Here is a 17,036-nt window from a genome sequence, read left to right on the forward strand (position 1 = left end):
TTAAAAGGTTTGGATTTGAAATTTTCGAAATCCTAATTCCTATATGGAAAAATAATAATTATTAAATATAAATGTAAAGAAAATTTTTTTGAGTATCTAATAATTTTTAAAGTGAATCAGAATATTCTTTGGAGTCAGGGAAAGAATCAATGTCTTTAAATCAGGGAAATACAAAAATAAATTAAATAAAATAATAATAATTAAATAAAATTTTTGTGTCAACTATGAAATTTTTTCCCAAATAAAATTCTCTAAATTAATTTCAGAATTCTTTATGGTATTTCTCTTACTTTTATACTTAAAAAAAAATCGAATTTGATAAAATATTTTTCAAACATTGGCTTTTCTCCCTTTCTCTCTCTTTTTCTTTGTCTCTCCCAATTTTTCTCTCATTTTCTATTTTTTCTCTCTTTCTATTTTTTTCTCTCTTTCTTTCCCTGTCTCTCTCCTTTTTTTCTCCTTTTAATATTAGCGTAGAGAAATTAAAAAAAAAAATAATAATTGGACAACGATAAATTGTCTCCTAGTTCGCCTTCGCTTCTCGTCGCGTCTCGTCGATCTTATTTCAAGGAATCGCGTAACATCCTAAGGGATTTCTCTGGTTCTGTTTCTCTCTCCCGGTTCTGTCGTTGCATTGATCCCTGGCTCCTTCACCACCTTCTCTACCCCTCTTTCTCATTTTCTTCCCCCCTCGCCGCACACTAACTACGCGCGCTGCCCACGCGTTTCAGTGTTACGTCACTTAGCCAACACGTGGGCGAATTCAAACATTCCCTTCACGCTTTGATTTTTTTTCACCCTACAAAAAAACACACTCGATTTCTGCTACTAATTTTCTTTCTATTCAGCATCACTATTTTTTTTCCCGAAGACTATGATCAAAATACCCAACCCATATACCTAGAAACGACATATTTTTTTATGTAGCCTTTTTACATTTTATTATTAATCGTTTTCAATAATGAAATATATACAAGTTTCATAAATAAAAGTTGTGGGTGAAACAAGAAAAGTTTAGTTGACTGGAAATTTTTTTGATTAATAAGAAAGAGTAATTAATTGTCGAAAATCGAAATATAATCATTAATAATGAGAAAAAAATAAATAAAAAGAAATGTAGATGATATATTTTCAATATGTAATATTCTCTCTAATTGTGTATAAAAATTTTTGTGAAAACTAGTTTTTTTTATAAACGTTTGCTAAGGAAAATTAACTTTCTAAGTTTCTTTCTTTTCTTTCAACGTTTCCAAGTTTTTGTAGCCACTGAATTTTTATTATCAAGTTACGATTGTTAAACAGTAGTTTCTTGGTAAAATTCTAATTTTACTAAGCAATATTTTTTCGTGGCAATTCCTGGTTGAATAATCAATAATAATAATCATTATTTTTTTTAATAGAAATTAAGATATTCAAAAATTTGAAATTCAATAACATATAATAATTAAAACTTGCTACATTGTTACTGTAACTTCTTCAAAAATTATTTTCATCATTAAGATTATTCATTTATAGAATTTTCAATTAAAATCATTCTTCAAGTCAATTTTTTTTTTTTTAATAATTTTTTAATCAATTTTCTTTGTAAATTTTCAAATTTTTTTGTTTAAAATTTAATTTTACGAAATTTCGATTATTCTGACATTCTTCACTTAAATATAATATTAGAAATGAAAAACTTCAAATAATTAAAAAAAAATTCCATTTAACGTACTGAGAAAAATTAATTCTATAGTATTCTTAATTACAAGTATAAAAAGTTCAAATTTTCAAAGATTTTAATTTGAAATTCATTTTTAAATCAATATTTATTAGAAAATTCTGCGAGAATTCAATTATTTAACTATAAAAATAAATATTTTATTAAACAATTGAATGTTTTTTAAAATTGAATTTTCATAAAGAATTTTATCAACAAATTTTTAAATAATTGAATTCTATTAACAAATTTTAATAAAATTCTTAAGAATAATTGAATTTTTCGAAAAATTTGATGAAAATTTTATGTAAAAAAATTTGTATTATTTATTAAGATAATTGAAATTTTGACGAGAATTTTTGTAAATTTTTAAACATAATTGTATTTCTGCGAAGAATTTTATTAAAATTATTTTGAAATAAAATTGAATTGTTACGCAAAGAATTTCATTAAAATTATTGAAAATAATGTTATTCTTTAAAGAAATTTAATTAAAAATGTATTGAAAATAATACTTAAATTCTAAAAAATAAATTGTAGCGAAGGTTATTAAAAAAATTAAATTTCATTCATAAATTTTAATAAAATTCTTAAGAATAATAACTTTTTCCGAGGAATTCCATTTAAATTGTATTAAAAATAATTGAAATTCAGCATTGAGTTTTATTATTTATGAAAATAATTGAATCCCTGTAAAAAAATGTTACTATTTAGGTATGTAAATAATTGAATAAGATATGAAAATAATTTGTAAATAATTAAATTCCTGTGAAATTTTTATTATTTATGAAAATAATTAAATATTTGAGTAAACTTTTATTAACATTTTTTATGAATAATTGAATTCTTTTGGAAAATTTTATTAACATTTTTTTTAAATAATTGAATTCTTTTGGAAAATTTTATTAACATGTTTTATAAATAATTAAATTCTTTTGGAAAATTTTATTAAAATAGAAATTTAAATTCATTGAATCGAGGAAAATTTTTGAAAATAATTGAAATTTTGTCAAGAATTTTATTAAAATTTTTGAAAATAATTGAATTTCTTCAATTATTTGTAACTCCTTAAAATTCCATTTTTTAGTGTTTTTAACAAAAACTCTTCAATAAACTCATTAATTTTAATAATTAAATAAATATCTATATTAAAAAATTTAACTAATTTCAGAAGAATTTAAATTATTTAAATTTTTCAAAAATCTAAGTTCCTTAAAATTTCTAATTAAATTAATTAAAAATTGAAATTTTATAAAATTTCAAATTGAAATCTTTTGAAGTTCATTTATTTATGAAAATTGTAAACGCAACTCTTTTAAAATTCAACTAATTTCGAAATATTCAAGTAAAATTATTCATTAAATAATTTCTAAGTAATTATTTTATGATAGTTCTTCAGGAATTAAGTTATCTAAAAAGAATTATTTTAGGAATTTTTATTAAAGTAGTAGATATTTTAAAAATCATTGAATTAAGGAAAGGTTTTGAAAATAATTAAAATTTTGTGAAGATTTTATTAAAATTTTTGAAAATAATTGAATTTTACAGAAGAATTTTACTATACTTTTGAAAATAATTGAATTTCTGCAATCGTTTGTAATTGCTGATTAAATTTTATACCATAATGGTTGCAGAACAATTTTTTTTCAGTAATAATTGCTTAGCCATAGTGTACTAACAATTGCTAAATAATATATTAATAATTAACGATTAAATTAGTAATAGCAATTATTGCTAAACACTTTTTTTTAGCAACGGTTGCTAAGCCAAAGTTTACCAACAACAATTACAAAGTAAAATATTAATAATTAGCCATCTTAACTTCCACGTTGTTTCTAAATATACCAACATACACATTTTTTCTCCCTCTCTCGTATTCTACATCTCCTTCGGATTTATTTTAATATTGAAGTCAATATCTTAATTAAATATTTAAATTTGATATTTCCACTTGAGGATATATCAGAATTCTGTTAATTAAGTTTCTTGCAGCTTTAATTACAGAGTGCATTTAAACTTAGTACATGGAAATCTCAGAAGCGACGTTTAACTAACTTGACTGACGGGAAAGGCAGCAGCATTTGTAATTTAATTTTGTTTCGTTAATAATGGTATCAAAATTGTGATGCGTATAACCTATCATGTAAAGAGAAACGCAAGTAACATTGCCCCCAATAATAATACTAATAATAAACATAATAGCAATATCGAGACTATTTACTTTCACGTTCAAGTAAAAAAATTGCATATAATAAAGTTGTAGAAAATTAAAAAAAAAAAGAAAAAGCATGTAACTCTCGAGCACTGCTGGGGGTTAAATTTGAAAGTTATATAGGTCAAATTACTCATCAGAGTCCTTTATATAAATTCTAATAGTTTTGAAAATGTAAACTTTTTTATTCAAACCCTAGGGAATCATTTCGATTTTTTTCTTCTCGAAAATCGAACTTTTTCGCCAAGGGAAAATTGCATTATAAAAGTTTCTTACAAAAAAAAAACAAAAAAAAAAACACAAAAGTTCTATTTACAAAAAAAATGAAAACAATGCCTAATTAGTTCACTCTAGTATATGAATTGGAAAAAATCTTTTATGGAAAAATCTTGACTGAAATATTGAAATCTTTTTCGAGTCATGAACCTTTGTTCCTTAATGCAATGTGTAAATGCGCATAATCGGTGGTGCATTCTGCATGCTATATAGAGGTATGCGTGTATGCAGTATAAGACTCTGATCGTGATTCCACGTCTGTAATCAAGAAATCGCAATTCTCTCCATCAAAAATGCTAATAATCGAGTTTATAAATTTTCATCTCTCCTCATTTCTCACATTCTCGACATACTCGTCAAAAAAAAAAAAAAATTTCTCTTTCTTTTTCTTTTCAAATATTTTCATTTTCTCTTTGACGGTTTTTATAAAAATAAATTTGTAAAATTAAAAATACATTCCCTTGTATTAAAAAATAATTAGCACGAAATATTTCATTCACATTCCTGGAATATTGAATTTAAATGATTAAAACATTGGGAATATTACATCGACATTTAGGAAAATTTTTTTTTTTACAAAATCAATATAGTACTAAAAATCAATTATTTTCATAAATAATAAAATAATGAAATTTATTAAAATTATACTGAAAATAATTAAATTCATACAGAGAAAAAACAGGGTTACCACAAGATTTTAATTTTATTTTTCCCTGATTTCCAGACAAAATTTTCCCTTTTTCCCTGACCCTGAAGAATAACAATAACTTCTTCTTTAAATAAATATTTAATAATTATTATTTTTCTATAGAAATTGAGAATCTCAAATTGAATAACTTATGAGAATATTATTATAAAACATGAGGAAATCGACCACTTCGAGTCTTCGACACCGAGTTATCGATTTCCTCATGTTTTATAATAAATTTAAGATGACAGAGTGATAAAATCATTATTTCTTATCATAAAAATATTGTAACTATAAATTCGAATTTTTAAAGATTTTAATTTAACCCTTTTCAAAATTAAATTATTACTAAAAATTTTCGATATCAATTTTTATTAGAAAATTTCCCGAGAATTCAATTATTTAAATACAAAAATAAATCATTTATTCAATAATTGCATATTTCTTAAAATTCGATTTTTATGACGAATTTTATTAAAATTTTTAATAATAATTGAATTCTTTCGGCGAATTTTGAAAAAAAAAATTGTAAAAATAAATGCAATTTTCTATCAATTTATTTAAAATGTTATTTATGAAAATAATTCAATTCTTGCAATGAATTTTATTAAAAATTTTTTTTAAAGAATTGAATTCCTGTGAAAATAATTGAAAATAACAATTTATTTCTAGGGAAGAATTTTTAATTTTTTATTAAATGTTTTTTTAAATAATTGAATTCCTGTGAAAATTTTTATTTTTGCAAAGAATTGAATTTTTGGAAAGAATTTTATTTCTGAAAAAAATTAAATTCCTGGGAAGAATTTTATTAAAATTTCTTAAATAATTGAATTGCTTTCAAGAATTTTATTTTTTACGAAAATAATGGAATTGTTTCGAAGATTTTTATAAACATTTTTGACAATAATTGTATTCTATGATGAATTTTATTATAATTTTTCAACTTTATAAAGCATTTTATCAAAAAAATTTTAAATAATAATTAAGTTCTCAAGAAAAATTTTATCATTTATGAAAATAATTGATTTCTTGCGAAGAATTTTAATCGAATTTTTTTTAAATAATTGAATTCCCATAAAAAAATGTATTGTAAAAATAATTGAATTCTCAAGAAGAATTGTATTGAAAATAATTTAATTGTATAGGAAAATTTTATTAAAATTGTAATTTTATTAACTAAATCTTCTAAAGAATTTTTTCAAAATCTTTTAAAATAATATAACTTTTAAAATAATTTTATTTAAGTTTTTTGAAATAATTGAATTTCTTAAAACTATTTTTTTTTATAAATATATTTGAAATCGTTAGAGAAATTCTTTGAAGAAAATAATTGAATTGGTACGAAATAATTTATAAAAAAAAAATTGTTAAGTAATTTGAATTCCTGTTAAATTTTTATTAAAGTTTTCTTTAAATAATAAAATTCTTTTGGAAAATTTTTGAAAATAATTGAAATTATGCCAACAATTTTATTAAAATCTTTCAAAATAATTGAATTTCGGAGAAGAATTTTATATTATTTATAAAGATAATTGAAATTTTGACGAGGAGGTATAAACATTTTTGAACATAATTGAATTTATGCGAAGAAGTTCATCACTTTCGAAAATAATTGAATTTCTGTAATCAGTTCTTAAATTTTCTTTTTTAATTAAAAATTGATATTTTCTAAAATTTCAAATTGAAACCTTTGATTATTTAAAAAAATTTTAAAGAAATTCTTCATAAAATTCAATTACTTTAAAAATTTTGAATTAAAATTATTTAGAAAAATATTATTTTAAAAAAATTTCAAGAAATTCTTCAAAACAATTCAATAATTGTTTTCATAAATTGTAAAAAAAATTCTTCGCAAGAATTCAATTAATTTCATAAGTAATAAAATTCTTCATGGGAATTCAAATATTTTCAATGCAAATTTTAATAAAATTTCTCTAAAGAATTTAATTATTTTTAAGAATTATTTTTAAATTCTTCGAAAGGAATTCAATTATTTAGAGAAATTTTATTAAAATTCCTCGCAGAAGTCCAATGATTTTTAACACATTATTTCTTTTTTTTTATTTATTTTCTTTGTTTCTAAATAATTAACCTCTCCCTTTTTCTACAAAAATGTTAGAAATTTCAAAGAATTATTCTAGTAAAAATTCTACAAAATTTAGAAATTCACTAGCAAATTTTAGTAATTGACTACAATTTTAGTAATTCTGGTAAAATTCTATAGAAATTTTTCCGACTGGTTAATAAATTTTCGCGCCACTTATTTAAATTATCATCAGTATATTTTTAATTTAAAAAATTGTTAATTTAAAAATAATATTCCACTGGAATATTTTAATAATATTTCATTGAAATATTTCAATTAATGCAAATAGAATATTCCACGCTATTAAGGCAGATAATTAAAATTCTTTTCAATAATCGTAAATATGTGAGAAAAAAAAGTATTCAAGAAGGAACCGGTTGCATATTGATTGTATTAAATATTGAATAATAAATAATAATCAAGTACCTACAATTAAATAATAATTAAATTAAATACAATTAAATACAATAAAATACAGTAAAATACAATAAAATACAATCATATACAATAAAATACAATAAAATACAATGAAATAAAGTTACAAAGAATTGAATAGAATTAAATAGAATTTAAAACACTCAATTATAAATAAGTATACTTTTAAGTATTATTAAGTACAATTAAATATAATTAAATACAATAAAATAAAATATAAGACAAAAGAATACAATTAAAAAAAACAAATAATTACAATAAGCGAAAATTCTAGTTGTAAGACACGAATCTACTAAAATTGATAATTGATAAATTTCTATTTTCTACTGCGACATTAATTTTTCTTTAGATTAATGCGATTTCTTTCCACTTTATAAACAAAAATTTCTTTCATGTTTCCTAATAAACTATAAATGTGAAAAATAATCAACGACAGTCGAAAGGCGTTGTTGCTCCCATTTTTTGTAGACAAATGCACAATATCACAAATTAGAATAGAATTAGTTTGTAGTAAAACGGAGGTAAGTTGTCACGATATTAACAAATTGATGTATTTTCTATAATGTTTTTATGTTTTTTTATAATGTATTTTCTATACCAAAAAAAGACGCCTAAAAAAATTGTATACAGTAAACTAATTTTCTCAACCAATCAAATGGAGAACAAAACAATGATCCATTAAAAAATTGTCGAGTTATAAAAAAGAAGTATTTACTAATTAGGAAAACTACTTCTGGTTGCAAAATTGGAAAACAAGTTTTAGTGAAATTAGAGAAAATTTTTTTAACCCTATTTGACTAGTTGTTAAACATTTTTAATGTATCTAGATAAATATATATTTAGGTCACCTTATAGAAATCTTTTTTTTTTCTGAATAGGACTTGTGAGAATTTAATGATAGAATTTACAGGACCTTCTGGCTTGTGTTATTTTGTATGGAATCTAAGAGACAAAACAGGAAAATTAATTAGCACTACTGTTCATAGTAAACATATATATATATGCAGCTCTACGTTTCCTTCCGTTTTCAAAACACAAAGAAAATCAGCCACAATTGTATTTCGTTTAATTTGATGTTCTCATTTCATTTTTTTTCCTGAAACTTGTTTTCTAAGAGCAAACCTTACCTAAAGAATTAGGAGTGCATAATTTTCCTTTATTCTCTATTTTTAGGGGAAAATCGTTTTTCAAATGAATCAAAAACAGAACGACATGCATAACTCATTAGTTTAAATTTTCGTGCAACAATAAGTGAGGGGATTTTATAATAGGACTGCATTTTTAATTAACCAAATTTATAGAAACTAAAAGAAACAGTTCTCTAAGTTTGAATTCTTTAAAAAAAAACTAATTAATATATAATAATAATAAATTTGTTCAGATGGAAATTATAAAAATAATAATTTATCGCTCGTATAATAATATTTTCATAAATATTAATAATTAATTAATTGCTTTTGACATTTATGCAATGATTGAAGCATTGGAAATTCAAAGTAATGATGTTCAAAATTAATCAGTTCTGATTGCACAGATATTATCGAATTCTATAATAATACTAATAAATTAATTAAAAGGAAGATTATGTTTTTTTTTCTTAGAGTGAATGTTAGTGTTCTATACGTTATTACTCATTACCATTTTGCATCCCTTTCTATTATTAGGTAATGTCATGTAAATTGCAAAAAATTTGTTATTTCCGTGCTAAACTATTCAAAATTTTACATTTATACCTATAAATTTATTTAATTCACACAAAATTTTGTTCGACACAAATAAAATTTTTATTTAAATCAAATAAAATTTTAAGTAGTAGAATTTATCACTCGGTAAAAGATAATATTAATTGTCAAGAAATTTATCAATCCTCCAAGTCAAATTTGACTTGGAGGATTGACAAATTTCTTGACAATTAATACAAATAAAATTTTGTTTGACACAAATAAAATTTTTATTTGCAGCAAATAAAAAGTTTAGTTACTTCCAAGTCAAATATATATCTGTTTTCTGATTTTGTAGAGACAATCGAAATATTTTATAATTTTCACAGTGCGGGTGAAAAAATAATAAGTAAGAGATAACTAATTAATATTAAATATTATTCTTTAAAAATCAAAATCAGTTTTTCTTTTTTTCGCTTGAAAACAAATTTTTTGCCCCAAATTATAAATTTTTTTTTTCAAGCTATAAAATTAGACAAATTTTAGGAGAGGATCCAAGAAAAAAGACTGGGGAGATAATGACTCGACGTGCCATGTCCAACGAGAGGATCAAGATGTTTTTTGAAGTAATTTTGCCAAATTTCCAGTGTCTTCCGCTCTCATGAAGAGCTCATATACATATTAATATTAAAAAGAAAAAAAAATTTTTTTTTTTGCTATATAAATATATTAAAACATATATTTGTATATATGTCAAGATTTGCGTGAGCGTATGCATGTGTGTGTATATTTTTTCAATATATATATATATATAAATTTCTGTCGATCAGTTTCCGTATTTGATACACACACAAATACACATCTTCAAAAAAAAAAGAAAAAAAAAGATAAATAAAAGAAAAATTTGCCACAGCTGCAAATACCCTCCCCAAAACTATATCCATAAATGATCGTTTTTCTATTTTTGTAATTGATGCGCAAAATTTTTGCCCGTCATATATGTTCTTTTTTTCTACCTTTTCCCCTGTTTCGCAACTTGGCAATCACATAGCACGTGCTACGCGTTTAAATCAAAAATTTTTGTCCACTTAAATGAAAAACTTTGCGATTCCATTTTCTTGTCTTGGTTTTTCTTGGGTGTTGCCTTTTTTTCTTTTCTCTTTTTCCTTTCTTTTGAATCCAATAATCAGAGAGAAAGAAAGAGAGAGAGAGAGAGATAGAGAGTTTCCAATAATCGAACGCCAAAGTTGAGGCAAAAGATGTCGTGTATCGAGAGTCGCAACTGACCGACAGCTGTAAGAAATGTTTTCACGTCCACACTGGTTGCGACGAAACTTGTGCGGATATTTCTTGAAGAGAGTTCAAACTTTACTGAAGAAAAAAAAAATAAATGTCTATTTGTTTTGTTGTGAAATTTAAAATGAAAATCGACAGAAAATATCAACTAAAAATTAAGAATTTGTTCAATTTTTATTTTTATATTAAATTCTAATTTGAATACTGAGAAAAAAATTTATGCTAAATTACAACTTAAATAAATTTTTTATTAAATTAAAAAAATTGTTATAATTTTTTATTAATTTAAAAAAAATTGTTATAATTTTTCTATTTATTAATTATTTTCCTAATTCATACTAAATATATTGAATATTATAATCCATAAAGAAAAAAAAAATATAGAAAATTAAAGTTGTTTATAAAGTATCAAAATAATTTTTAATAGAATAAAATAATCATTTTTAATAAAAATATTCATTTATATGAAAAAATAGTCTCTCTTCATGAAAATCATTATCATTATGTATCACTTGTGTTCTTACCTATATACCTATAGAAATGCACAATTTTCTCATTCTATACACAATATTCCTCTACTTGTGTGTTTTTTTTTTTTTATAACAAAATCCTTAAAAAATTATTTTCAAAAGTCTAAAAAGAAAGAGAATTATTCAGAATTCACTTGACATTTTCTTTATACTCTTCATTTTTTTAACGGTGTTATTTTTCTCTATCTCAGTGTGTGTGACAAAATTACCCACAAATTTTTGTTTCGACACAAAAAACATTTCTTGCTGCACTTTTTCTATTTGAGCGTACAAACACTTTTTTTTTGAAATGTCATTGGTATTGAATTTTGATGTTGCACTTTTCTGTGGTTGCTTTTCCTTGTTGATTATTATAATTGTTTTCCTTCAAATTGAAAATTCCTCAAAAAATTGATTATAGAAAATAATTAAAATATTTCTTTCTTGAAGAAAAATATTAGAAATAATTATGAAAATAAACTATTAGAACAAATATTCAAGAAAGTATTAAAAATATTCAAAAAAGTGTTTATTTATAAAAAAAAATATTATAAAAAGTATTTAAACAATTTTTTTAAAATATTAAAAATAATTACTTATTGCAAACATATTAAAAATAATGCAAAAAATCAACAAACAAAAAATAAAAACATATTTAAGGAAGAATTTATTTATTTAATACATTCCCCATCTATTTGTTACATTAAAAGAACAAAAAATATTTCAAATTTATTATGAAATATTACGAAAAGTTAAAAAAATTTTTTAAATAAATATGAAAATAATGACTTATTGTAACTATAAATTCAAATTTTCAAAGATTTTAATTTTAACCCTTTTCAAAATTTAATTATATCTAAAAATTCTGGATATCAATTTTTATTAGAAAATTTCCCGAGAATTAAACTATTTAAATACAAAATTGACGAATTTTATTAAAGTTTTTAATAATAATTGAATTCTTTCTGCGAATTAAAAAAAATAATTGTTAAAATAAATGCAATTTTCTATCAATTTATTTAAAATTGTATAAAAAATAATTGAAATTTTACGCCAAGTTTTGTTATTTATGAAAATAATTCAATTCTTGCAATGAATTTTATTAAAAATTTTTTTTTAAGAATTGAATTCCTGTGAAGAATTTTATTTGTGGAAATAATTGAAAATAACATTTGATTTCTAGCGAAAAATTTTATTAAATGTTTTTTTAAATAATTGAATTCTTGTAAAAAATTTTATTTTTAAAGAGAATTAAATTCTTGGAAAGAATTTTATTTTTGAAAAGAATTAAATTTCTGGGAAGAATTTTATTAAAATTTCTTAAATAATTGAATTGCTTCGAAGAATTTTATTTTTTACGAAAATAATGGAATTTTTTCGATGATTTTTATAAACATTTTTGACAATAATTGTATTCCTAGGAAGGATGTTATATTTTACGAAAATAAATTGTATTCTATGATCAATTTTATTATAATTTTTCAAATTTATAAAGCATTTTATCAAAAAATTTTTTAAATAATTGAATTCTCAAGAAAAATTTTATTATTTATGAAAATAATTGATTTCTTGCGAAGAATTTTATTCGAATTTTTTTAAATAATTGAATTCTCAGAAAACAATGTATTATCTGTAAAAATAATTGAATTCTTAAGAAGAATTGTATTGAAAATAATTGAATTGTATAGGAAAATTTTATTAAAATTGCAATTTTATTAACTAAATCTTCTAAAGAAGTTTTTTAAAATTTTTTAAAATAATAGAACTTTAAAAATAATTTTATTAAAATTTTTCGAATGAATTTCTTAGAACTATTTTTTTTCTCTAAATATTAATGCAAGTATTATTTATAAAAAAAAGTATAAAATTTACTAAGAAATTATTTTAAATAATTATTTATTAAAAAAAAATTATTTATTATGAAATATTACAAAAAGTTAGAAAAAATTTTTAAATAGGTATGAAAATAATTACTAATTGAAAAAATTTTTTAAATATTTTTTCTTGACGAATAATTATTCTAAAACTAATTCACAATTTTTCTTCTCGATTAAAACGAAAATGATGTTTAAGATTAAAATTACTACAGACCCAAAATTTTCCTTGTGATTCTCGTTCTTTTCGCTCAAAAAAAACCTGCCTATTGTATTGTTTAGCGCTTTTATCTTACATAAAATTCTCACTGTGTTTCCTTTCAATATTCGTTTTTCTTTTCCTTTGCTAATTTATATATACACACACAAAAAATGCATAATCTCGCACATCTATACACATATACATAATATGAAAAAATTTTTTATGTCACAAATGCAATTACAGGATGAGAAAATACGAACCAGAATTTCTACATTTAACATGGAAAGTATATCCAAAAATCGAATGAAAATTATTTTTCATTTTATAGTCAATTTTTCGTTCAGATTGAGAAAATCTCAAAAAAAAAAAAAAAAATTAGTGATAATATCGAATTTTCGTTTTTTTAATGTCTATAACACATATATGTATATGTACCAATATGTAATTATGTATACAATCTACAATGGGTAAATCTGTTTCAGTACTACTAGAATTAACTTTGATTAAGGTTTATATGGTACTAGCTTAAGTCTGGAAAATGTGTTTACTGAGAGGTGTTATCTAATACTAATACCATTTTCACATATATACATAGCACCATAACGAGACAAGCATATATATGTATGTAGAGAGATATTTCTCTCTATATAGAGCAAATTTCACATAATTTTAAGTCATCATTTATTAATTTATCATTAAATAATAATGAATAACCATCATTTTGTATTGTTAACAAACAAAAGCTTATAATCTACAATTCAGTGAGCAAAACGTGCGATATAAATTTACCGCCAAAACGTGACGAATGCTCGCCCAAAAGAATTCTATTCTCCTCTGTGACCTGTTTGATAGATAAATCTTTTTTTTTCTGCAATTTTCACCTGAAAAGGAAACATTGCTTTGTCACCATTTTTTTTTTAAATTCAAGAAAATAAAAATTAATAATTGTTTTTAGATTCAAAACAGTAACACTACTTATTTGAAATTTTTTAAGTTTTGTCACACACACCTTAAAATTCTAATTCTTCTTTTATTAAGTATTCTAAAAAATTAAAATTGAATAAAATGATGTGAGTTTTCAATTTTTATGAGTTATAAAATTTTTTTAGGACGCATTTCAATTTTATTGATTGAATGTAATGTATATAATTAATGCATTAAATTATGGTGTTTTTCAAGTTATAAACGTGTGAGCATTACTATATGACATCTCTGAAATGTTGACAAAGCTAAAACACAAGCCAGGGTGGTGTTTAAGTTTTGTTGAATGTACATCACGTAACAAATAATAGACTCCCATTTACCGTGTAATCTATGACCCATATGATACGTGATATCCGCCTTCTGGAATAAATTCAAACACATTAATGATGCTATTATTGCAGTAAAATTGGAACATGTCCTCATTTACTCTAATTCAATTTTCAGCACACACTTTTATGTATTTTCAATCGTTTTTTCAATTTTTAGAAAATTACGAGAAAAAATAATCAACATTTTATATACTATTCAATAGAGTATAGTGGGGCAAAAGAGACACATTTTTTCTTGTTTGTCCCACTAAATCGGAATTTTAATTTTTTTTCAATTTTCCTGAAATTCTAAAGTTTTGAAAGAAAGCCAAATGGCTTCTTAATCCTACTCTACTCTAATTGAAAATTTAATTTAAGTTATTTAATTAAATTTATTAAATATTAATTAAATTAATAAATTAAAAAGCAAGGGATTTTATTTAAAAAGAAAGTTGTAAAAAATTATTACGAAAAGAACAGAAATAATAAAAATAAAACAAAAAATGTTAATTTTTGGAACCATCTAGCGGTGGCGTCACTGAACTAAAACACGGAATTATAATCATATAAGAGGACATTAATTGTACAGAACAAAAAAAGATAATTACAGGGCTCGAACCAGTGAAAGTGTTTAAAAATATGGACTTTACGGACCAAAAATTAAAAATTATGCACCATTAACGGACCAAAAAAAATATAACCAGTCCGAGTCAAATAAGAAAATATTTTACTTAAAACTATAAATTAAATTTCTCATATTTCTATAAAACATGAAGATGACCAAGTGATAAAATCATTTACAATTCAATTATTATTTACAAGAATTTTTAACTCAAATTCTTCTTTAAATCTATTATTTTTAATAATTTTAGAAAAAGTTCTTTGACAATTTTCAAATCCATTTATTTACAATATTCAATTTTACGAAATTTCAATTATTCATAAATTCATTGATTAAAAAAAAAATAAATATTAGAAAATAAAAACTTAAAATAATATTAAAAAAATTCAAAAAAAACTTTTTTAAAAAAATTAATTTTAACTGAAATTAATTTTTATTAGAAAATTCTACTAGAATTCAATTATTTAAAAACAAAAATAAAAAATATATTGAATAATTAAATGTTTCTTAAAATTCAATTCCCATAAAGAATCGTTATCAACAAATTTTTAAATAATTGAATTCAATCAACGAGTATTAATAAAATTTTTAAGAATAATCACATTTTTCGATAAATTCGAGTAGAATTGTATATTAAAAATAATTAAAATTCTGTGATGAGTTTTATTAGGTATAAAAATAATTGAATCCCTAAGAAAAATTTTATTACTTTTAAACAATATTTAATTTTTGCGAAAAATATAATAATATTGGAAATAATTGAATTTTTGCAATAATTTGTAACTTTTACAAAAATTGAATTTTTTTGTGCTTTTAACTAAAATTCTTTTTTAAATCGATTATTTTTAATAATTTTCGAAAAAGTTCTTTGACAATTTTCAAATCCATTTGTTTACAATATTTAATTTTACGAAATATCCAATTATTCGCAAATTCTTCAATTAAATAAATATTAGAAAATAAAAACTTAAAATAATTTAAAAAAAATTAAATTAAACTTTTTCAAAAAAATTAATTTCAAAATTGAACTATTTTTAAAAATTCACGCTATATTGCTTTTAATATTCAATTATTATCTAAAATTGTAACTGAAATTCCTTTTTAAATCAATTTTTATTAAAAAATTCTACTAGAATTCAATTATTAAAATACAGAAATAAATAACTTATTGAATAATTAAATGTTTCTTAAAATTCAATTCCCTTAAAGGATCGTTATCAACAAATTTTCTAATAATGAAATTGTATCAACGAATATTAATAACATTTTTTAAGAATAATTACATTTTTCGATAAATTCGACTAAAATTGTATTAAAAATAATTGAAATTCTGCAATGAGCTTTATTATTTGTAAAAGTAATTGAATCCCTAAGAAGAATTTTATTACTTTTAAAAACAATTGAATTTTTGCAATAACTTGTAACTTTTACAAAATTGAATTTTTTTTCCTGTTTTTAACAAAACATCTTCTATAAATCCATTATTTTTAAAAAATTTTGAAAAATTTCTTTAAGAATTTTCACATTTATTTGTTTACAATTCAATTTTACAAAATTTCAATTATTCGTAAATTCTTTAATTAAATATATATTAGAAAACTAAAACTTTCAATAATTTAAAAAAAAATCCGCAATTAAAGTTTCTCAAAAAAAATTAACTCCACAAAATTGTTAGTTAAAATAATGAAAAATTCAAATTTTCAAAGTTTTTAATCTGAAACATTTTCAAAATTCAATTATTTCTAAAAAAATTTACGCTATATTGCTTTTAAAATTCAATTGTAATCTAAAATTTTAACTGAAATCCATTTTTAAATCAATGTTTATTCGAAAATTCTACTAGAATTCAATTATTCAAATACAAAAATAACAATTTATTGAATAATTGCATGTTTCTTAAAATTGAATTCTCATAAAGAATTTTATCTATAAATTTTTAAATAATTGATTTCTTTTGACGAATTTTAATAACATTTTTAAGAATAATTACATTTTTCGAGAAATTTGATTAAAATTGTATTAAAAATAATTGAAATTCTTCAATGAGTTTTGTTATTTACGAAAATAATTAAAAAAGAATTTTATTATTTACGAAAATAATTGAATCCCCGTAAAAATTTTATTATTTATGAAAGTAATTGAATGATTGCGAAAAAATTTATAAAAAAAAATTTGTAAATAATG

The 17,036-nt window shown here is 21.3% G+C and overlaps 1 protein-coding gene across 9 annotated transcripts in view; it reads left to right on the plus strand.

Annotated features, from left to right (window-relative positions):
• LOC122507702 (regulating synaptic membrane exocytosis protein 2) overlaps positions 1-17,036 on the plus strand; it is a 166,734-nt gene that overhangs the window by 74,123 nt on the left and 75,575 nt on the right. Inside the window, exon 6 of one of the 9 annotated variants that reach the window (XR_006302138.1) lies at positions 9,604-9,683. The exons of the other annotated variants lie outside the window; for them this stretch is intronic. The gene's annotated coding sequence lies outside the window, so the exon portion shown is untranslated. The remainder of the gene's footprint in view (positions 1-9,603; positions 9,684-17,036) is intronic. 9 annotated transcript variants of the gene reach the window in all.

The sequence above is a fragment of the Leptopilina heterotoma genome, unplaced genomic scaffold (genome assembly GCF_015476425.1).
Source record: "Leptopilina heterotoma isolate Lh14 unplaced genomic scaffold, ASM1547642v1 Lhet_51, whole genome shotgun sequence".
NCBI lineage: Eukaryota > Metazoa > Arthropoda > Insecta > Hymenoptera > Figitidae > Leptopilina > Leptopilina heterotoma.